The sequence below is a fragment of the Mesocricetus auratus genome, unplaced genomic scaffold, assembly GCF_017639785.1.
Source record: "Mesocricetus auratus isolate SY011 unplaced genomic scaffold, BCM_Maur_2.0 Super-Scaffold_100009, whole genome shotgun sequence".
In the NCBI taxonomy this organism is placed as follows: Eukaryota; Metazoa; Chordata; class Mammalia; order Rodentia; family Cricetidae; genus Mesocricetus; species Mesocricetus auratus.
The window spans coordinates 71,028,289-71,049,948 of NW_024429193.1; the positions used below are offsets into that span (position 1 = coordinate 71,028,289).

The following is a 21,660-nucleotide window of genomic DNA, read 5'->3' on the forward strand; positions in this document are numbered from 1 at the left end:
TCAAGTTTCCACTCTGTGCTTCTCCGACCCGGGCGTCTCCAGGTGACCCTAGCAGAATACAGGGGCCTTTCCCCGAGAGCCTGGCGACTTGGTGCTTTGCTGGTTAGAAATGCTGCATGCTCTGGGAAGTGAGTGGTGTAGCCGGCTCCTAACTGGCAGCTTTGCATCTTGCATGCCGGTCTGCGTCTTTGAAGGTGAAGCAGGAGAAGGACTAGGGTGGCCGTTTACTACTCAGGTCCACAGAGGGCTCTCAGCAGTCACTGTTCCACAGGTGAGGACACTGGAACCTCTGGGTGCATTCTAAGTGTCAGGAGAAGGTGAGGGGAAAGTTTCTGACTCAGAAGCTAAATGGAAAGGGGTGTCGGTGCCGTGCAGGGGGCAGGTGCCTCTTAAAGCCACCGCCAGTAATTACAGGTCCTGTAGACGCTAGACAAGCTTTGAGATTGTAGAACTTGGACACGGGAGGTGAGGACATGGGTCAATTCTAGGCTTCCTAAAGTTTAACCGTCCACAAGAGGTCAGGAGAGGTGTGGTATGTCTCAGAGGTGGGAGAACCTGGAGGCCACTGCACTGGTTCAAGGGACCTACCTCATGTAGCATGATGGTGGCTTTGCTTCCTCGTTTGTAAGTGGTATATATCCCATAAGATTGTCATCCAGACTAGCGAGTTGATTGATGTGAACGAAAGAACAACATCAGAGCTGGGAGGATAGCTCTGCCACCAGAAACTTGCCAGCTCATGAAGTTCTGAGTTGAATCATCAGTATCTCAAAGAAAAGAAAATGAAGTAAGATAGAGCAGCAACAAAAACCCCACTTGTGGTGGGCTTCCACCAGCCTTAACATTTTGTAGAGAGAGTTTGTTATCAGTATTTAGAATGTGTGCAAATATAGAATACCCATTTTATTCCCTTCTGTATGTCTCCTCGAAGCTTTTAGATGTCTCAGAATGGTTTAATTCTTGGAATTACAAAGAAAAACTTATCACTTACATTCTTCCCAGGCACACTGGCTTCCTCTTGTTCGTTGTCTCCACGGAGCTCAGCTGTAGGTCAACACACGGCTTCCTTCCCTCTATCTGGGGTACTCTTCCTCCTCCCCACGCGCCTGTACCCTCTGACCTCCGGAGCCAGTCTCACGTTACTACCCTCCACCCCATTACGGGAGTATCCTCTTCAGAGCAGGCTGGGGTCTTGTTTAGTGTCTAATTTCACAGGAAGCTTGTTCCTCGAGAAGTTTCTGTATCGAGCACAGCATGGAGTCAGGTCTTAGGACAAAGCTGGTCCTGAGAGACAAGCAGGTAGCATCCCAAAGCCTCATCCTGGGATGTACAGAGGCTGGGTAAGGACCCACCAGAGCAGAGTGACTGAGTTTGCACATGGAATCATCTGAGTGACAGGACATCGGGTACAGGAGCTTCCCCTACAGGAGAGAAGAGCCAAGTGTACACAGAGAGCATCCTAAAGCAGGGACGAGTGAGAGCAGGTGTAGATCTGAGACCCACAGGGGCCTCGAGGTCCTGTGTCACAGTTCCAGCCCCACCACCGGGCCCTCTTAAATCGGGTTTTTCTTCGCCTCGCTGAGTCTTTGCCCTTCTGGGTGGTGAAATGAAAACAACAGCCTTGCCTGCCTCATAAAGATTACAGGAGAGGGGCTGGAGAGATGGTGCAGCAGTTAAGAGGACCCAGGCACTGTTCCCAGCAAGCATATGGTGGTTCACAACCACCTGTTACTCCAGTTCCCCCAAATCTTGTACTCTATCCTGACTTCTGTGGGTCCCAGGTGTGCTAGTGAGGTGCACACGTATACACACACACACACACACACACACACACGCTACATTTTACATTTTAGGTGTGCTGTGGATGTTTTGCCTGCATGTATGTGTGTGTACCACATTCATGCCTGGTCCCCAAAGAGGCCAGAAGAGAGCATCAGATTCCTTTATATCGGAGCTACAGGCAGTTATGAGCTGCCATTTTGGGTGCTGGGAATTGAATTTGGGTCCTCTGGAAGAGCAGTCAGTGCTCTTAACCCCCAAGCCGTCTCTCTAGCCTCACAAACAAATATTCAAAAGAGAGAGAGGTTATAGGAAAGTCAGGGTGTGCATACCACTGGGCAAGAATGCGATACCAATTGGGGTAACCAGGGAGCCAAGATCCGTTGGGATGAATTCCAGGAGAGACACGGGAGGCAGGAGCCTTCACCTTGGGAAGGATTCCAGCCCTAGAGATAGAGGCCTGCCTGAGTCAGCTAGGGCTGCCTTGCCAGGCACCATGGGCAAGGTGACCTAACAACACATGTTGACTTTCTCGGAGTTCCGGCAGCTGAAGTCTGAGGTCCGGGTTCTCGTGCCTTCGCTTCCTGGCTTGCAGCGGCCACCTTCCCCCTTCTCACAGTGTGCTCACGGAGCCTTTCCTCTGGTGCTTCCTGCCCGTGGAGCGGGAGAGAGGGAAGAAGGAACGGAGGGCTAAGGGAGGAAAGGGAGATGGAGAAGGCAAAAGGGGCAAGCTCTCTGCAGTCCCTTCCTAGGAGGACAGTAATCCCGCTGGACTGGGGTCTCATCCTTAAGATCTCCTTTAACTTGCCGGGCATTGGTGGCGCACGTCTTTAATCCCAGCACTTGGGAGGCAGAGGCAGGCGGATCTCTGTGAGTTCGAGGCCAGGCTGGACCGACAGCCTCCAAAACAGAGAAACCCTGTCTCGTAAAACAAAACAAAACAACAACAACAAAAAAAAAGAAAGAAAGAAAGAAAGAAAAAGATCTCGTTTAATGACTTCTGATCTCTAATGCAGCCCCAGCAGGGCTTAGGGCTTTGATGGGCAGGTGGTGACAGGAACAAAAGCATCCAGTCCTTAGCAAGGAGGATGAGGAGGATGAAAAGCTGCAGACTTGGGAACCTCACGTGCTCATGTTCGCTGCAGTGGCCTTTTGGCTCCATTCCCTGGTTTCTGAGCTTAATATGTCTTCCGGTTTGAAAAGAGCCAGGCCAGGGCTAAGAATGTAGCTCAGAGGTAGAGCGATTGCCCCACTCACAAAAGACCCCAAGCCCCATCCTCAGCACTGCAGAAAAAGAGCCAAGGCGAAGCGTTGAGTAGCCAACAGCAGACGTTGGGTTTCTGCTTCAGCAGTAGGGACCACCCTGGGATGAGTTATGTCAATCATAGGGGATGCACCTCCACTCTCAAGAGATCCATAAGAACTTGGAGAACACATATATGGATTCATGAGTGCACACACACACACACACACACACACACACACACACACACACACACACACACACAGGAAACTTTATAAGAAGAACTGCAGAACCAGAAGGTGATTTCACGACTCACAGGAGCCAGTCAACCACAGCCAGGCTCGATTCCTCTCAGGCTGAGTCTGATGACAAACGTTGGGTCTGGTTAGGTGATTGGGGGGTGTGAATGTGCTCAGATGGTTGCTATTGAGCTGTGAATGTACGCAGATAGTTGCTATTGAACCTGATCTTTCTTATGGGCAGAGGTACAGGAAACTGCCAGGCTGGTGGTTCTGAGCTAGCAGTAATTTTGTTGTCTGTGGATATCTGGCAACGTCTGGTGGTATTTGGAACTACCAAGAACGATGGACCAAGTGGGAAACACTACAGGAATTGAGAGAGTAGAAGCCAGGGACACCCCTTAGCATCCTACAATGCCCACAGCAGCCTTAAACAAGGGATTATTCACCTTAGAATATAAGCAGAGTGGAGAGAGAGAACCCCAGGTGCAGTAAGAAGGGGGATCTGGGCATGGCGATGCATGGGAACTGGGTCTTTTCATATCCTTGGGTCTCAGTTTATCTGTCTGTGATGTAATGATCTCCTGGGTTACATTTGGCTTCAATATTATGTAACTGAGTAACTAGAGGGAGTAATGCAAAGGTGTGAACATCTCTAGACAGCTTTTAAAAGAAAGCAGAGGGGTTTCGAGGGCTTTCAGGACACAGTTCTTAAACATCAGGCAAATCTGTGGAACTGAACCCCTTCACTCGCTGTCCAGGGCTGGAAGGACCTCATCCTCGGGTACTGTCACTCAGGGAGAAGTCTTACTGGAGCTCCAGGGACAGAATCTCCTACAGTTACCCAGGACCTCAGATTCCAGTCGGCGTGCCTGGGAGCCTCTTGCCAAGTATTGTCTGGGCTGCCAAGGCCTCAAAGAAGCATGACTTCCCCAAGCCCAAGTGGAGCCGTTATTCCATGTCCCGAAGCCACACCTTCTCTGTCTTAGTAGCCAAAGGACTGCTCTTCCAGATGGTAGTGAATGACAGGAGGAGGAGACGAAGTAGGCTTTGTCTACACAGGGAAGCTGCGCTAAAGAAACCATCACCATTATAAAACCAGAATGATGACATCATACAGATTGATACTCTCCAGTAAAAAGTAGTTTCCAGTGTAATCCCCTCACCACAAAGCAGTAGAAGGTGCTTATGTACTGTAAAAGAAAATCCAATGTTAATAACACAAATCATCTTCATAGAACGTGTCGAGGAAGAGAAAACTGTATGAAGGGAACACTGAAGATCTATCTGTCACTGTATCATATTATAAATACATGTGATGACTTTGTATAAAGAGAAGCCTTCCCGCCAGCCTGGTTCCAGAGCCGCATCAGTCCCAAATAAACACACAGGAGGCTATATTAATTATGAAGCTGTTGGCCTTGCTTGTTTCTTACTGGTTAGCTCTGACTTAAGTATTTATCCCATAATTGCTAATCTAAGTATTTCTCTTACCGGAGAGGTTTCCAGGCTTCCTACCCATAGCGTTACATCTAACTTCCTGTGTTTCTCCTTCCCAGAGTCCTCCTGGACTCCTAGTCCCACCTATCTTGGTTCCCTATTGGCCAACAGTGCTTTATTGACATATACACAGAACTTTCCCCAACAACTTTGCATATCAGTGTGCTGAACAATATTTTCATGAAGTGTCAGAAATTCATTCAACTGTATGTAGTTACAAAGCACATGTTCCTTGATTGCTGTAGGTTGGGTCTTAAAAGTCCTTACATAGGCCCAGGTGTTCAAACTTAGTCTCCGCAGTGGCACTGAAAGGCGGGGGCCAGTGAGTGGTCTTAGGTTACTGGGGGTGTGCCTCTTAATGAAATTGTTCACCCCAAAATATCCCCATTGCTGTGGTGAGAAACCAAATATCGTGAAGGAGTGTCTGGGACCACAGGCCCTTCCTCTCCTTCCTCCTGTCTCCGAGCTAAGAGTCTTAGCTCATCTCCCACTCCCAGCATCTTATGCTGCCTCACCACAGGCCCAAAGCAGTGGGACCAACTGACCATGAACCATGAGTGAGAGTCCACCTCTTTGTAAGTTGATTGCCTCTGCTGTTTGGATATAGTAATGGAAGTGAGTGTAGGCACTTAGGCGGCTAAGGTGGGAGAACTGTTAGTTCGAGACCAGTGAGCACTACATAGTGAGATGCCATCTCAAAAAAGTGAGGGTCAAAAAATGTCTTAGTAAAGTGTTTGCCACACAAGCATGAAGGCCTCACTCCAAAGTCTCAGAACCCACACCAAAAGCCAAGTGTGGTGGGAAGTGTCTGTGACCCCGCACTGGGGAGGTGGTGACAGGAAGGACCCATGGGACTCACTGGCCAGCCAGTCTAACCAAAGCAGTGAGTTCCAGTTTCAGTGGACACTGTGTCTCAAAAACTAATGTGGAGAGCAATTGAGGAAGATGCCCAACATTGACCTCTGGCCTTCATACACATACACAGGTGCACATGTACGCATATGTACCTGCCCACATACATGCACATGCAAAGTACACACACAGAGACTAGCAAAATGTAAAATAATTTCCCCTATAATGGGGGGGTCTAAGGTGGAGAACAATTAGGTGCCAACTCCCCTCACCCTGTAAAGCAAAGTTAAATCCACCATGAAGGACTTAGTTGAGGAATGGTCAGAAACTTTCATTACTCTAAACCTATTGCCTCTCTTGAGAGCTTCCTTGGATTTTTGAAAAGGGTGTCTGTGTATCTGTCTTAACTCAGATGGGGGTGCTTTCTCCCCACCCAGTGACAAGGAAAAACCAAGAGGACTGCCAAGAGAACTTGGTTTTCATTCTGGGGATTGACATGTAGTTTTGTTGGAGTAGGTGTGGCCTTGCTGGATGAAGCATGTCACTGTGGAGATGGACTGTGAGGTTTCATATATGCTCAAGCCACGTCCAATGAGACAGATCACTTCCTGCGAGTCAAGATGTAAGAGCTCTCGGCTCCTTCTCTAGCACCGCGTCTGCCTGCGTGCTGCCATAAGCCTCTGAACTGTAAGCAAGCCACCACAATGAAATGTTTTCCTTATTAAGAGTTGCTGTGGCCGGGCGTTGGTGGCGCACACCTTTAATCTCAGCACTTGGGAGGCAGAGGCAGGCGGATCTCTGTGAGTTCGAGGCCAGCCTGGTCTACAAGAGCTAGTTCCAGGACAGCCTCCAAAGCCACAGAGAAACCCTGTCTCGAAAAAAAAAAAAAAAAGAGTTGCTGTGGTCAGGGTGTCTCTTCACAGCAATAGAAACCCCTAGCTAAGACACAGGGTATGGAGTGATTGATATCCCTCCTTTGTGTTCAGAATCTATGACCAGCCTTGGAAGGAGAGAGAATATTCTTTCCAGTGCTTTTCTGTGTTCTGCATTCACAGAGGAAAGCTGGCTTTGCTGTAAGAACTTTTACACACAGAAAAGGCACACTTTCCTTTCTGAAGCTCCAAGTTTTATAACCAGGAAATGCAAACTTTTCCTGAGCTGGCCCTGCCCTCCAATCCCACCCCCTGTCACTCCGCCACACTCACTTTATTTCTAGTTACGCCTCATTTGTGACTGTGTTTGTGCTGGACTTTTTCTCTAATTAGAGTATTCCTTGCTTCTTGTGATACCTCTTAAGACTCCTGTATAGAAGCTGTTATGGTTTGATTCTGAAATTCCCCACAGGGTCATGTTGAGAATACCTGTTCCCCAACCTGCTAGCTTCTTGAAGGGAGCTGTGGGGCATTTGGGAGGTAGCACTTGACTGGCAGGAGCTGGTTACCGGTGGGTCTTTGAAAGTTATACCTGGCCCCTGCCTGTGCCCTGGCTTTCTGCTTCCCAGTCTATGGGGATTGTCTTAGTTGGGGTAACTGTTGATGAAACACCATGGCCAAAAGCAAGTTGGACAGGAAAGGGTTTACTTAGTTCACAGTTCCATATATCAGTTCTTCATCAACGGCGCCGGGGGCAGGGACATAAGCAGGGCAGAGGCAGGAGCTGATGCGGAGGCCGTGGAGGAGTGTTGCTTATTGTATTGCTCCCCATGGCTTGCTCAGTCTTCTTTCTTTTAAAACCTAGGTCCACCACCCATGACTGGATGGCACCACCCACAATGGGCTGGGCCCTCCCACACCAATCACTAATTAAGGAAATACCTTACAGGCTTGCCTACAGCCTGATCTTATGGAGGCGGTTTCTCAATTGAGGCTCCTCTCAGAAGACTTTAGCTTTTATAAGTTGACATAAAACTGGCCAGCACTGTGATATGAACAGCTCTGAGACACACCTACTGTGGTAGATTGAGCAGTCCCTGCCATGTCCTCCCTGCTGAAGGAACTGAGACCTTTGTAAGCAGGGAGGTACAGGGCTTCCTCCCCTAACTCACAACTGCCCCAAAGTAACTAATCCAGAAGCCAATACATAGCCTTGGGTTTTTTGAATAAAATAAATAAGTAAAAACTGTCCAGAAGGCCTGTCAACAAGGAAACAGGAGGTGTGCTCAGTCCATTTTCTCAATTAGCAAAGGAGTGTGTGTGTCCCAGAAAATGTGTTGACTGGTTGTAACTGGCATCTTAGTGGACAGTGTGCATGGGGACATGGGGTGAGTAGATACTGCGAAGAATTCTGGGTGACAGAGAGACCTTGGATCTAATCTAAGCGCCACCAAAAAATGCAATTTACTTTAAATCCATTCATAAAGTACCGAGTGTAGGCATACGGCATGCAAACCTATAATAAATGAAAGGCCCAGGCTGAAGAGACGACTCAGCAGTTAAGAGCATTCACTGCTCTCGCAGGGGACCTGGCTTCAGTTCCCAGCGTCCTTGTCAAGCGGGTCACCATTGCTGGTAATTCCTGCTCCCGAAGGACCTTGGGCCTTTGACCTCTGGGGCATCCACACTCATGTATGCAGACCTAACTTCCCACATACACACATTTATAAGTACTTTTTTCTTAAAAATTTCAGACTCACAGCAAGGTCCTTTCTGCTTGCTGGTAGAATGTGGGAAAGTCTGTAATGGGTGAGGTGAAGGATTTGCCAGGCATGGTGGCACACGCCTTCAATCCCAGCACGGGGGAGGCAGAGGCGGATAGATCTCTGTATGTCTGAGGCCAGCCTGGTCCACATGCAAGCTCCAGAAAAGCCAGGGCCACACAGAGAAGGTGAAGTCTACGCTGAGAAGGGTGAGGAAGAGGTGGGGTGAGAAGAAGGGGAACCAACCCGCTTTGTGCTCAGCACGTGCTAAGTGCATCCTATGACTCGCCACACTTTCCTCACAAGAAGCCTGTGGGTCAATGTCCATATCATCACCAAATTGCATATGAGAAAATGGAGGCATGAAAGTTTTTATAGGGAGATGGCTCAGTGGCTAAGAGTACTTACTGAGCAAGCGTGAGGACCTGAGTTCAAATCCCCAGCACTGCCGTAAAAAGCCAGGTGTGGCCATACACATACCTGTAATCCCAGCTCTTTGAGAGACACAGATGGAGTGATCATTGGGGTAACTGTCAACCTAGCTCCAAGTTCCTTGAGAGACTGTGTCTCCAGGGAATACAGAGAGGGTGATAAAACAGACCCCCTCCTCTGGCTAGACGCAGAGAAAAATTATCTTAGCTTGGGTAGACCATGAGCAGGCCGGTGAGGGGGTGGGAGGGCGGGGGTGGGTTGGGGAGTAGGGGGATGGTGAGGTCATCCCAGACAAGAAGGAAATGCTAAATTCAACAGCCACCACCCCCTGGATACTTAGAAACACAGCACAGATCATGAGGTCCCAGGATTAATCTCAGCACCAGGAAATAGCAAGAAAACAAACTCAAAATCCACCGTACTGAGAGGCATAGACAGTTTTGGATGGAAAGCGTTGCAATGAGAGCTGCGTGGCTGCACCAATGAGACTCGTGGGGCCTGGGTGGGAATCTAGACACCATTCCTAGCCGGAGCCTGCCATTGATGCCGTGGGGGCCCAGCTGGAGGGGAACTCGCTGACTGCCTCCCGTCCCTTCTCCTCCTTCCCATTCCCTCCGCACCTTCCTGTCCCCTCTTCCTCTCCTTTCTTGTAAGTTTCTGGTAATGCTTTTTTAATGTTTCCATCAGCTGGTTTGCATCTCGACAGCACAGGCGGGCAGACAGATGGAGGAATATTCTATTCGTATGCTTCTCCGTTTCAGTCATTTCTGAGACCCAAGGTCACACAGTCTGTCATGTAGAATGTAGCAAGGCTTTCCAGGTGGACGATGTCTCTCACAACACACCTGACGTTCGTGCCGTGAATCAGGCCTAATTTCTTTCTTTGTCCTACAAGGAAATCGGAAGAGCGTAGAACACTCCTCCCCTTTTATTGAGAACAGTGTTACTTTATATTTTGAATGTAAACACTGAATGTTCAAAAATTTTTTCTTCGTATTCATCTCCTTCCCCTGCAGTTTTCTGCCACCCCTTCTGTTACTTCCCTACTCCCCAAATAGTTCCCGATCTGCTTTCACGTCACATGGGGTACCTTTGGTTCCCTTTCCCTCCTTTTCTGTTAAACTCTCTTCCCCCCCTCTCTCTCCCTCTCTCTCTCTTTCTTCCCCCCCCCCTCTCTCTCACACACACACACACACACACACACGCATGCACGCACGCACACACACTCGAGGAAGAGGGAAAGAAAACCAGAGACAGAGAGACACACACATAGAGAGAGAAATTCATGTCTAGAGTCCAGGAATAGGAGAAAGCATGTGGCATTCGTATTTCTTCCTTTGGTTTGTTCTGCTTAATACAGCGATCTCTAGTTCCGTCCTTTTCTTGTAGATGCCGTGACTTAACTTTCCTTTGTGGCTGAAGAAACTTCCACTGCTCATGTGCACCCATTTTCCTCACCCATCCTGTGTGGGTCGGTGTCTAGACTAGTTCCATCCTCACAGTGAACAGTGCAGAGACAAACATAGATGCATGAAAGCCTCTGTGGTGTGTTGACTTGAGAGCGCTCTCAGGTGGAGGTGGACCACAGGGTAGCTCTGTGGTGTGTTGACTTGAGAGCGCTCTCAGGTGGAGGTGGACCACAGGGTGGCTCTGTGGTGTGTTGACTTGAGAGCGCTCTCAGGTGGAGGTGGACCACAGGGTAGCTCTGTTTTGAGGTTTCTAAGGAACCACGGAGGATGCATCATGTTGTATTCCCACCAGTACATCTCAGGGTTGCTCTTTCCCTCATCTTTACCAGCATTTGTGGTTTTCTTGATCATAGCCATCCTAATCTGGTGAGATGGAATTTGCATTTTCCTAAGGATTTCACATCCTTTTCTGAATATTTATAGGTCACTTGTATCTCTTCTTTTGAAAACTGTTCTGTTCATTGGCTATTTACAGATTGGACAATGTTGGGAGTTTTTGTGTTTAATTCCCACAGCTCTTTATGTATTCTAGACATAATTCCATCTACTATATAGCTAACAATTAATTTCAGTCTTGTACTTAGTGTTGTCAAATGAACTTCTCTTAATCCTCATGATAGTCATATGAAGTAGAGCCATTATTGTCCTGAAATTATGGCCAAACAAACTGGCACAGAGCCAGATCAACAGCCGCTATGGGGCAACTCTCCTCCATCTTTGCTCTCAAACTTCACCAGGCTACCTACTGTCGATTGCATAACTGAAATGCATTCAGCACAAACACAAGACTGGACAGATTTGGGTTCCAGCCAACCACAGAGAGCTTTCTAGATGTTGAAGGAAAGGTAGAGGATTCCATCCAATTGCAGGAGAGATGGAGTAGGAGACTTGGAAGTAGTCAAAGAAATAACAAATAGGATTAGTGTCCCTATAAAAGACAGCCAAGGGGGCAGGAGAGATGGCTCAGTAAAAGCTCTTACACACTGAATCCTTAGTACCCATATCAGATGGCACATACTTGCCTATAACTCCAGCTCCAAGGGATCCAACACCATAGTCTGGCCTCCTGTGGGCACTCCATGCATGTATACAGGACCCCCCCCCCCACATAACACAATATACATACATAACTTTAAAAATACCCAAGATGCCCTTTGCCTCTTCTGCCAAGTGAAGTCACAACAAGAAGAAAGCTGTCAGTTAAAGCAGCTGCCAACAGTCATGGAATCTGCCAGAACCTTGATTTTGGACTTCCCAGATTCCTAAAGTATGAAGAAATTCATGTTGAGCTGGGCCTGGAGGCACACACCTTAAATCTGAGCATTTGGGAGGCAGAGGCAGGAGGATCTCTGAGTCCGAGGCCGGTGTGTTCTACATAGTGAGTTCCAGGACAGCCAGGACTACACAAAGAAACTGTGTCTTTGAAAACAACAGCAGCAGTAGCAAAAAGAGAAAGAAATTCGTGTTGCTTATTACCCCCGAAACTGATGTCATTCTGTTACTAGAGCCCAAACAGACTAAGACAACATCACTTAAACATATTATTTATCTTTATTTCATTAAAAATGAGATATAATGTCTGTGTGACAAAATGCACATTCAGCTGTGTGAGGCTCTGGATTCAATCCTCAGCTTTAAAAAGGAAAATAAGGGAAAAAAGAAAAAGAAAAACCATTTCAGTGGTAGAGTGCTGACTCAGCAAGTGTCAGGCCTTGGGTTCAGTCCCCAGCGCGGTCCCTACTGTGGGAGGCTGGGCAGGTTCAGTCCCCAGCGAGGTCCCTACTGTGGGAGGCTGGGCAGGTTCAGTCCCCAACTGGTCCCTACTGTGGGAGGCTGGGCAGGTTCAGTCCCCAACTGGTCCCTACTGTGGGAGGCTGGGCAGGTTCAGTCCCTAACTGATCCCTACTGTGGGAGGCTGGGCTCAGCAGTTGACTGGGCTTCAGCAGTGGGAGGCTTGGGAAGCTCCACCCACAAGCAGTTGAGACTCAGGGAAGCACTAGAAATAGAACCCAGCTTGGCGGCGACCAAGGCTGAGTGGGAAGGGACAGAAGAGGAACTTGGTGATGGCTAGCATGTGATGGATTCAGGGCTTTGTGTTACGATAATAATGCCCCAGAACCTGAAGTGATGGCTATACGGCACCGTCTGTGTCCCGCGTGCTCTGTCTGTACTGCACTAGATGGCCCCCGTGAGGTCTGGGAACCCTACTGACTGAGCCAGGTCTGATTTTCTGGAAAGAGCATCCAGTGGTTGTCCCCCACCTGACACACACACTCAGAGACAGAGAGAGACAGGGAGAGTTGGAGCTGAAGGGCAGATTCTGCTGGACGGATGAGGCCTGGGCCGTTTCAGCTCTAGAGTTCCTACCCACCATTCTTCCTGCCTGCCTCACAAAGGTCGGGGCATGGGCCCAGCCTTTCACTCCCTTGGTCCAAGGCCGATGCTTCACTCGTCTACTTTGGGGTGATAGACACCGTGAGCAGACTCAACTTTGGGAAGGAAAGGGTTTATTTTATCATATGCTTCTGTTGTACCCAAATTCTGAACCCCAAAATCACCAAAAGGCCAATTTCGATGCAAAAGTAAAGAGTCTTTTATTGTAGATGTTTAATAAGCTAACCCCCATTCGCGAATGGCTGGAGAAAGACCCCAAGCAACCTTGAGGCAGGGACCTTAAAGGGCAGCGTAAGGGGCGTGTCTAGGGGTATAAAACAATCTCAGGATTGGTGCGCTTCCAGGTTTGGGTCACCTGCCCTGTGTTGATTGGTCAACTGGTTGTTATGGCCATAGGCCCTCCCAGGGCGGTTGCTATGCTCTGCAGGTCACTGTTGTGCACTATCCGTAAAGTACACCCAGAGCCGTAAAGCACAGCCCTGCCAGCTAACTTCTTTTTTTTTTTTTTTTTTTTTTTTTTTGGTTTTTCAAGACAGGGTTTCTCTGTATTGTTTTGGAGGCTGTCAGTCCAGCCCAGCCTCGAACTCACAGAGATCCACCTGCCTCTGCCTCCCGAGTGCTGGGATTAAAGGCGTGCGCCACCACCGCCCCGCCCTGCCAGCTAACTTCTGATTGGTTCCTTGCCACGAGGAGGGCATCTGACCTCCTAGTGACCAGGACAGGAGCCACAAGGTCATGCAAGAACATGTTAGCCTGTAATGGCTGCTAAAACGGGGGGACTTCCAGGTCACTACACTTCCAGGTCACTACACTTCCAGGTCACTACACTTCCAGGTCACTACACTTCCAGGTCACTACACTTCCAGGTCACTACACTTCCAGGTTACTACACTTCCAGGTCACTACACTTCCAGGTCACTACACTTCCAGGTCACTACACTTCCAGGTTACTACACTTCCAGGTCACTACACTTCCAGGTCACTACACTTCCAGGTCACTACACTTCCAGGTTACAATCCATCACTGAAGGAAGTCAGAGCAGGAAGTCAAGGCAGGAACCTGGATCAGAAATCATGGAGGAAGCCGGGCGGTGGTGGCGCACGCCTTTAATCCCAGCACTCGGGAGGCAGAGGCAGGTGGATCTCTGTGAGTTCGAGGCTGGGCTGGACTGACAGCCTCCAAAACAATACAGAGAAACCCTGTCTCGAAAAACCAAAAAAAAAAAAAAAAAAAAAAAAGAAATCATGGAGGAATGCTGCTTACTGACTCATGTCCATGAATTCAAGCTCAGTCGGCGTTCTGTCACAGCCCAGGACCCAGGGGTAGCACAGCCCACAGCGGGCTAAGCTTTTCCTCATAATTAGCAATCAAGACTATTCCTCACAGACATAGCTCCTAGCTAGTCTGATCCAGACAGTGGAAATGACCTCTTCCAGGAGATTCTTAGTTATGTCAAGTTGGCAACAAAAACTTACCAGCTCTGTCACCAGACATAGAGCTGTGAGGGGAATTACGGTTTGAATATGAGGTACCTGCCACGGGTTTATGTGTTGAGTGCTTGTCCCTAGCTGGTGGCAGTATTTTGGGAGAATGGGCCAGCTAGGGTCAGAACTTTGAAGGATGTATCTAGTCTCTGTTCCCTTCCTCTCTTTGTGCCTCCCATATTACCGTGAGGTGAGTAGCCATATGTTCTGTCACCTCAACGTTCTGTCACAGTACATGGGGCAGAGTAACTGTGGACTGACTCTTCTGAAACCACGAGGCAAGATAAAAACTTCCTTAAGTCATTTATGTCCAGTACTTTTAAAAACCATTTTATTCATTTTACATACCAACCACAGTTTCCCCGCCCTCCCTATGTCCAGTACTTTGTCGCAGAAATAAGAAAGCTCACACAGTTAGCCTGATGCGGTGGTTGCCCGGAAGGCTCGCTCAGAAACCGCTGGGTTTATCAATGATTCACTAGAACTCCCTGATCCCTCCGTCTAGAACCAGGGCCTTCCTTGATCACCAAAGTCCACCAGTAAGGGCCAAACAGCAGAGGACTGTGCCAGCATGGGAGCCAGCCATTACTTGAAAGTACTAGTAAACCTTTGTTTTGGGGAAGGAAGCCTGGGGCGACCTCACCTGCCCTTGTCTTTGGGTCAAGCTGAAGAATGGCTGGTACAGCTGAGCTGGAGGTCTCCGGAGATGCTCAGTCCATCTGAACACAAGGAAGGCCCAGAACATGGTGGACTTGCACCGTACAGTGAAAGGCTGCCTCTGGGAGCCGTCCACACGATGAGGCTTGCTCCTTGACTGGAAAAGAGAAGCCGCCTCCACCCTTTCTCTGCTGTGCACGTGTCGGCTGCTGCTCCCTCAGAGTCCTGCAGGTTTCTCTAGGAGCCCCCTGTGAGCTCTGTCTCCTTCCTTGAAAGAGTCCTGTATTTGAGGGTGAGAGACCCAGACATCCCTGAGAGGCCCTCTTAACCACCTACCGTCACAGGATCTGACGTGAAGTGACGTGGCCATCCCTGTGGCCACGTGCCAGGCAACTGAAGATGGACCAGTCTGAGCCCTGACGTCCTCTGAGTTCCACCAGCCTTGACCTTACGGGGCTAAGAGGTCAGAGACTCCTGGCAGAATGTGCTGCCAGCAGCCCTGAGCCACCACTCCCGTCACGGGGACTTCAGCCTCTGTGAGGAGCACATCTCCAGGGCACATGCAAGAACCCTCTGCCACTCACAGTAAGGCTCTGTAGGCTTCCTGTCATCCAGGGCTTGATCCTGTCCCTCTGGAGAGCTAGGACTCCAGGATGTTCTCTATCCGGCCCAGCCTCCCGCTGAGCTGATAGATAGATAAGGTGCTGAGAGCCAAGGGAGATATTGTTCGGGCCCAACCCCCTCCTCAAATGCAGAGGCAGCCTGGCCTTCCCTGACGTGGAGCCCAATCAGGGTGGATGTGGGCTGCGTGCCTGGGTAATGCTTACAGCTAACGCTTTCTTCTGGGTACTTGGAAATTGAGACCCAGCACACCAGTGTATCATGAAAAGGACTCTGAGCTGTCTATCATTTTGGGCATCGAGAATTGGGAAAGTGGAAGGTAGGATAGCAGGTGAGCAGATTGAGGGGCGAAGCATGGACTTGGGGTCCCTCTGCAATGTGCATTCTGAGGTCAGGAATAGAGTCTGGGTTTCCAGAGCAGGACTCAGGCTTGTACCATACTTGGCGGGATTACCCCCCCCCCCCCCCCCGTGAGGACAGTTGTTAAAGAAAAGGTCAGAGGCAAAGAGAACCTCAATTAAAAAAAAAAAAGGCATTGCCCTTCCTGTTCGTTCCTTACTCCCTGTCTCCCCTGCTTCAGGGTGAAACACAATATCTTAAGCAAACAGAGCTCAAAGAGACTGATCATTGGCTCCCATTGTCCCCAGATACCACAGCCCCTCCCTCCCCTTGGCCTGTGCTGACAGGCTGTTTATATTTTTTCTAAGGGCCACCCTTTAACTCACAGTCTGATGACTATAATGGGCTCATTTGTCTGAGGGCTGGAGGGAGCCGGAGTCCCTAGTGCTGAGGAGGCTGGGCCGGTCTCTGGTGCCCAGGGGTGGCCGCTATGGAACCCAGGTAAGAACTTGCACCTGCCTTGTGATGAGTCTCTCTCTGGGCTGACTGGTTAATCTCGGGCAGGGAGGGAGACAAGCTGTGACTGAGTTGCTAGCTGTGTCACCAGCTTTCAGTTCTTGTTTGCAAAGACAGAAGGGAAAGACTAGTCCTCTCTGCCCAGATGAAGAAAGAGAGAGAAAGCGCAGAGTTGGGGGAGGAAAAGGGATCTGGCACCCACGCAGCCTCGCTGGGACTGAGCTGGAGACGGAGTCCCCCACATGGTGTCCCCCACATGGTGTCCCCCACAAGCTCCCGCCGCACTGGGCCTTTCACTTGTCCCCGGTGCAGCTGTTCCCAGCTGGCGGCTGTCACAGTGGGGTCTCTGTAGCCTGTGTACCTCGGTGGATCCCCTTTGAAAGAGCTAGTAACTTTCGGTATTTTCAAAGGGAAGGCATAGTGGACTTGTCATAAACAGATCCATTCAGAATTGTGGGAATGGTTGTGAGCCAACAGGCTGCTGTAAAGTTTAACTGCCCCATAAAAGTGCTCAAAGGGTACTTGGAATAAGGAATAGCCTCAGGCGAATAGACAGTTTGTCTTTGATTACTGGAGTGAAAAGGCTAGGGGTGGGGGTGGGCCCCCTGTTGCCCCACCCCCACCCCCTACGATGGTTCTGATGGTTCGGAGGACTCTGTGAAGTGGGAATCTGTCAGGACGTGGGCAGCCATGCTGCTATGCTTTCTGGTTCCTGATTCTGGTTCCCAGGGCTGTCAGTCTGGTTTCTACATCTTAGCCCATTTGGCAGTAGACACCTGTCCCTGGCACAGAGCTATGATCGCATGCAAGTGATGGGTTGTAGAGCTCACTAGGCACCCCCTCCCACCCGCCTCCTGATGAGTAAAAGAACCATGGCCATCCGAGAAGCTTTGATCAGACATTGTGTCCTTGCCTTTCCGAGGAGTCCGTGAGCTTACAGTGTGTTTGGTGTGGACAGGAGTCTGATAAGCTGTTGAAGCCAGGCTAGGCTGGTGAGTCACCAGCACCTTTAAATGTGTAATTTTGTGGCAACTGATGGAAAGATCAGAATGCAAAAGTCAGTTTTCAAGTAAATTGGGCCCAAAGCAGCACGGTGTTTACACAATGAAAACACAAATCGGTTTGCAAACTAGGCCAGGCAGGGCTCCTGAGTGCCCTGGAGAGAGGGAGGACTAAGTTGCTCCTTGGAAAAGGCTAGTGAAGGAAAGAATTGACTCTGAAAATGAACTTCAGACTGCCCAGTGTGGGGTAGGGTCAGGGCAAACCCCTGCAAACTCAATTTGTTGGGGTACTGTATTCCCACATTTCTGCCTGGCTGAATCTCTTTTGGTTTCTGAAAGCACAATTCCCAAGACTGCCTCACCCAGGGGCTAACTAACTGTGAGTCCCAGGTTGTCTCTTGGGCTACTGACCATCAGCTGTAAATCAGAGGGTCCAGTTACCTGGGAGGTTTGGTGACCAGCATGTGACTGTGTCTAACTTTGTGCTATTCCTTGGAAGTTCTAGGGCTCTGACCCTCAAGTTCAGGAAGTTGTTAAAAAGGCTTGCAGAACCCGGGAAAATGCTTTTATGTTCGCTGGCATATTATAAAGGATGTAATGGAGAACACAGATAATCAGTCCGGTAAAGAGCTTCGAGGGGCAGAGGGGGGCAGGGAGGGGGCTCAGCAGATGTGTCATGGCTTCTGTTGTTATTGGTGGTCTTGTTTTGTTTTATGGAGACTGTGTTATACGGGCCTGATCAGTTACATCACTGCCACTGGTAATCCCTAGAGCCTTTGTGCCTCCTGGAGGTGGGTGTTGGCACTGCAGCAGGAGTGTGGCTAGTTCCCCTGACAATCAGACCCCTTCCTGAGGCTTCTGGGAAGCCCTCAACCTTTCTATACCCCAGGAGCACACAGAGATCCTTTTTGGTTTGTACATCTTAGCGATTTCAAGAACTGCTTGCCAAGAAACAGAGAAAAGACAACACACACACACACACACACACACCTTATTCTAACCCTCAGTATCACACCTTTCTCAGGATTTACACTTCCGGTCATCTCATGTGTATTTGAACAAGCTGTATACTGTTTCTGCGTCCCAGTTCCCAAATCTGCAACATGCGCCTAGTCCTAAGAAGGGTCAGCTGAGGAGAGGCCCAGCCCTACCACACAGGTGGGCCTGACCCCAGAAGCCCAAGGCCGAGGCAGACACTCCAGCGCATGAGGCTAAGAGCTTTGATTTAGACACATTCACCTCAACTCTTGTGTAATATGGGCAGGTCATCTACTTTTCTGTCTGACTAGACCATGTGAGGCTTAAGCATGTACAAAGAATGTGATCTACAGTGCTCACCACACAGCAAATCTCTGAGAAATCCATTCATTTCCCAGCTACCAGCACTCAGAGATAGGCCTAACCATAGACCATGTTTGCTGAGTGTCCCCAGGGTTAGTTGAAAATTCTTGGACAGGAACTAGCGAGCCAACCGTGCAAGGTTGTGTTCTAGCTTCTACACCACACTGGCGGCAGGTGACTCTGAATGAAGTTTGTCCCATGGGCCGTTCTTATCTGATCTACTATTACGCAATGTCTTCAAAGTCCTCTCTAACTGTTGGTCCATGGGTAGACGTAATGGATCTAACATATACCTCAAACAGAGATGAACTTCATCTCGGGTCTCCAGTTTCTGCTGATGGTGTCCTGGGGAAGTCCCTTCCTCCTTCCAGTTCCTTCTCTTTTCCTCATCTGAGAGTGGCTGTCACAGTGTCTCCATCATGGGATGATTTGGGGATTGGGAAGATAGGAAAAACAGACACCTCTAGAATGCTTGGCTTGGGGTCATTCCCGCACCTTCCTCCATGAAGCACACCCCCATTATGATGGAACTTTCTAGATATTGTTCCAGAGGTTTCCCACAAAGAATAGGTTGAAATAGTTCCCGAGGACAGAAGCCTGATCCTGCAAGGCCAGGTTGGAAGCTAGGGGCCAATCTAGGACAGAGGGTGAAAGTGGAGGCCACGCCCACATCACGGAAAATGGGCCCTTTAGAGAACCCAGCCTCAACTCCCTCCTAAGAGTGACAAGATCGGTCATTTCTTCACCTTTGTGTAGAAAACCCTAAGGAAGTGGAGGCCCCAGAGTCAAGGGTCTAACACTGCGGGACCAAGAAGACTGGTGGGTAGTCCCTGGTAGCCATCTAAAGAACAGACAGGTTGGTGACCTTTGTCTTCCTGGGGTGGCCTTAATGGAGCAAAGGGAAGTCACAATTTGGTTTGTATTTCATAGTTTACTGCCTACTTTCACTCTCAAACAAGTGTACATACCCCTTCACCCACACTCAGTAAACACCCTGTTTCGTCATCCAGGGACATTAAAGGAACCCACTAAATGAAGATATAGAGCAAACCCAGTACCTTCCCTGAGGAACCCCTGGGTACCCTTTCACCTCAAGCCCCTCTCCGGGAACACATCTCTTATCTTACCTCCTGCCCTGGACAGTCTTTCAGGGCTCTAGCTGCCAGGAGGGGTTTCCCACTCCAGCGCAATTCACAGCACTGCGCTTGTAGGGTTGAGATGAGGGATGGACACACCCCACAGCTGCAGCCAACTCCTCAGACTGTTGACCCAAAACCACAGGGACTCACAAGGGCATCTCACACCTCACCTCCTGACACCAGCACAGGGGCCCTCTCCCACGGTGACATTATTCTTTACAGGTGTGTGGAAGACCTTGTGGTCTATGGCACCACGGAGCCTGTCTGTAATGCTGTGACTCCCACGGGGGCAGTTGCCAGTGTTGACCTTTGATATAGCAGATCTCCTGCCAAGGAATCTCCAAGGACAGATTCTTACGGGAAGTCCTCCCTCTTAACAACCCCTCCCCCCTTCCCAGAAGAGTGAGTTGGGAGAGTTTTCTGCTTTGCTTTGTTGGGCTGTGCTGGGGGCATCACACGGGGTGTCCTGTGTGCTAGACCACCCTGTTCCACTAAGCCGCATTCACCTCCCTAAACCTAGAACTAAACTGCATTTTGAAGCCGTTAATTAGCTCAGAACCACGTGTCATAAATGCCACTCTTGTGTTTCCCAAAATAGTACAGTTTGTATAGTTTTGCCAACTACTCCTGGTTGTAGCCTCCATCCATCACTGATTGAAGGTTAAATACAGAAGTCTTGCTTGAGAGTGTCCCAAGACTGCAACCACACACACACACACACACACACACACACACACACACACACACTACACACACACATACACACACACACTACACACACACACATACACACATACACACACTACACACACACTACACATACACACACTACACATACACACATACACACACTACACACACACACTACACACACACATACACACACACACATACACACATACACACACACACACATTGATGCTGCAGGGGGAGGACTGCGCCGGTGATGGAGGGGGAGGACTGCATCAGTGATGGAGGGGAAGGACTCTCTAGTGATGGAGGTGGAGGACTCTCTAGTGATGGAGGTGGAGGACTCTCTGGTGATGGAGGGGGAGGACAGCGCCAGTGATGGAGGGGGAGGACATCTGCAGCATAATTTTTCCCTCATAATGAGGCATGGCAAGCAATGACATTAGTGAATCCAAGGAGCACTTACATAACAAGCAGTAATGGTAGCTATTTTCACTTTTAGGCTGCTAATTTCTAAACTTTCCCGTTTTATGTCTCTAGACCATGGCCGACCACAGGGTCATTGAAACCAAGAGGGGTTTAAAACTGTGGGTATGGTGATGGATAAGGGCTTTAAGTCAAGTATGGAAGGGTGGCCTCTGCCTGCTCCTAGCGTCCTATGAAATCTGCGATCCCCAGTGCTTTCCCAAGAGCTGGGCACTAATTGAATTTCCAGAGTGCCCAGTTCAGCCCAGGCCTTTGATGTATCACTGACCCTAGGTTCTTCCCCTGGAGCCAAGGGAGCAGAATGGGGGCTGGGAGCTTTATGGTTCTCTCTGAGTCCGAGAGCACAGGCTCTTCCTGGACACAGTTCTTTTCTTGTGACTGTTTTCTGAACAAGAAACAGAAGCCATTGATATTTTCTTAGGGGTGAGAATCCTTTCAGTCTTCCCTCAACTTGGATATCTGTCATGTCTCTGGATCCTTTCTGTGTTCTGAGCACACTGGGGACATAGCATAAATATTAATTACTGTTGGTACATTACCAACAGAAAATGGAAAGACCCCTATGAGGCAGCAGTGACCCTAGAAGTCCCAGAAGCTGTGTTGGATATGCGACAAGGACAGATAGTGACAAGACATTAAGAAGCAGCTGTCTTCCCACACTTAGCACTTGCAATAAACCAACAGCGCCATTGTCTGAGCTGTCAGTGGTGCTGGGAGAGAGCAAGGGGGTGGGACAAGGGCAGGCGTCCCTGCCTTCCATGTGGGTACTCTGAGAATACTGGCCACTGGTGGGAGCCTCCTTTCCTATGGGTAGGCTGCACCAACCACGGTCTCTGAGCGGC

The 21,660-nt window shown here is 49.4% G+C and overlaps 1 protein-coding gene across 3 annotated transcripts in view; it reads left to right on the top strand.

Annotated features, from left to right (window-relative positions):
• Trim2 (tripartite motif containing 2) overlaps nt 1-21,660 on the top strand; it is a 142,855-nt gene that overhangs the window by 22,636 nt on the left and 98,559 nt on the right. Inside the window, exon 1 of one of the 3 annotated variants that reach the window (XM_040752579.1) lies at nt 16,001-16,146. The exons of the other annotated variants lie outside the window; for them this stretch is intronic. The gene's annotated coding sequence lies outside the window, so the exon portion shown is untranslated. Of the gene's footprint in view, nt 1-16,000; nt 16,147-21,660 lie in introns of those variants that run through there. 3 annotated transcript variants of the gene reach the window in all.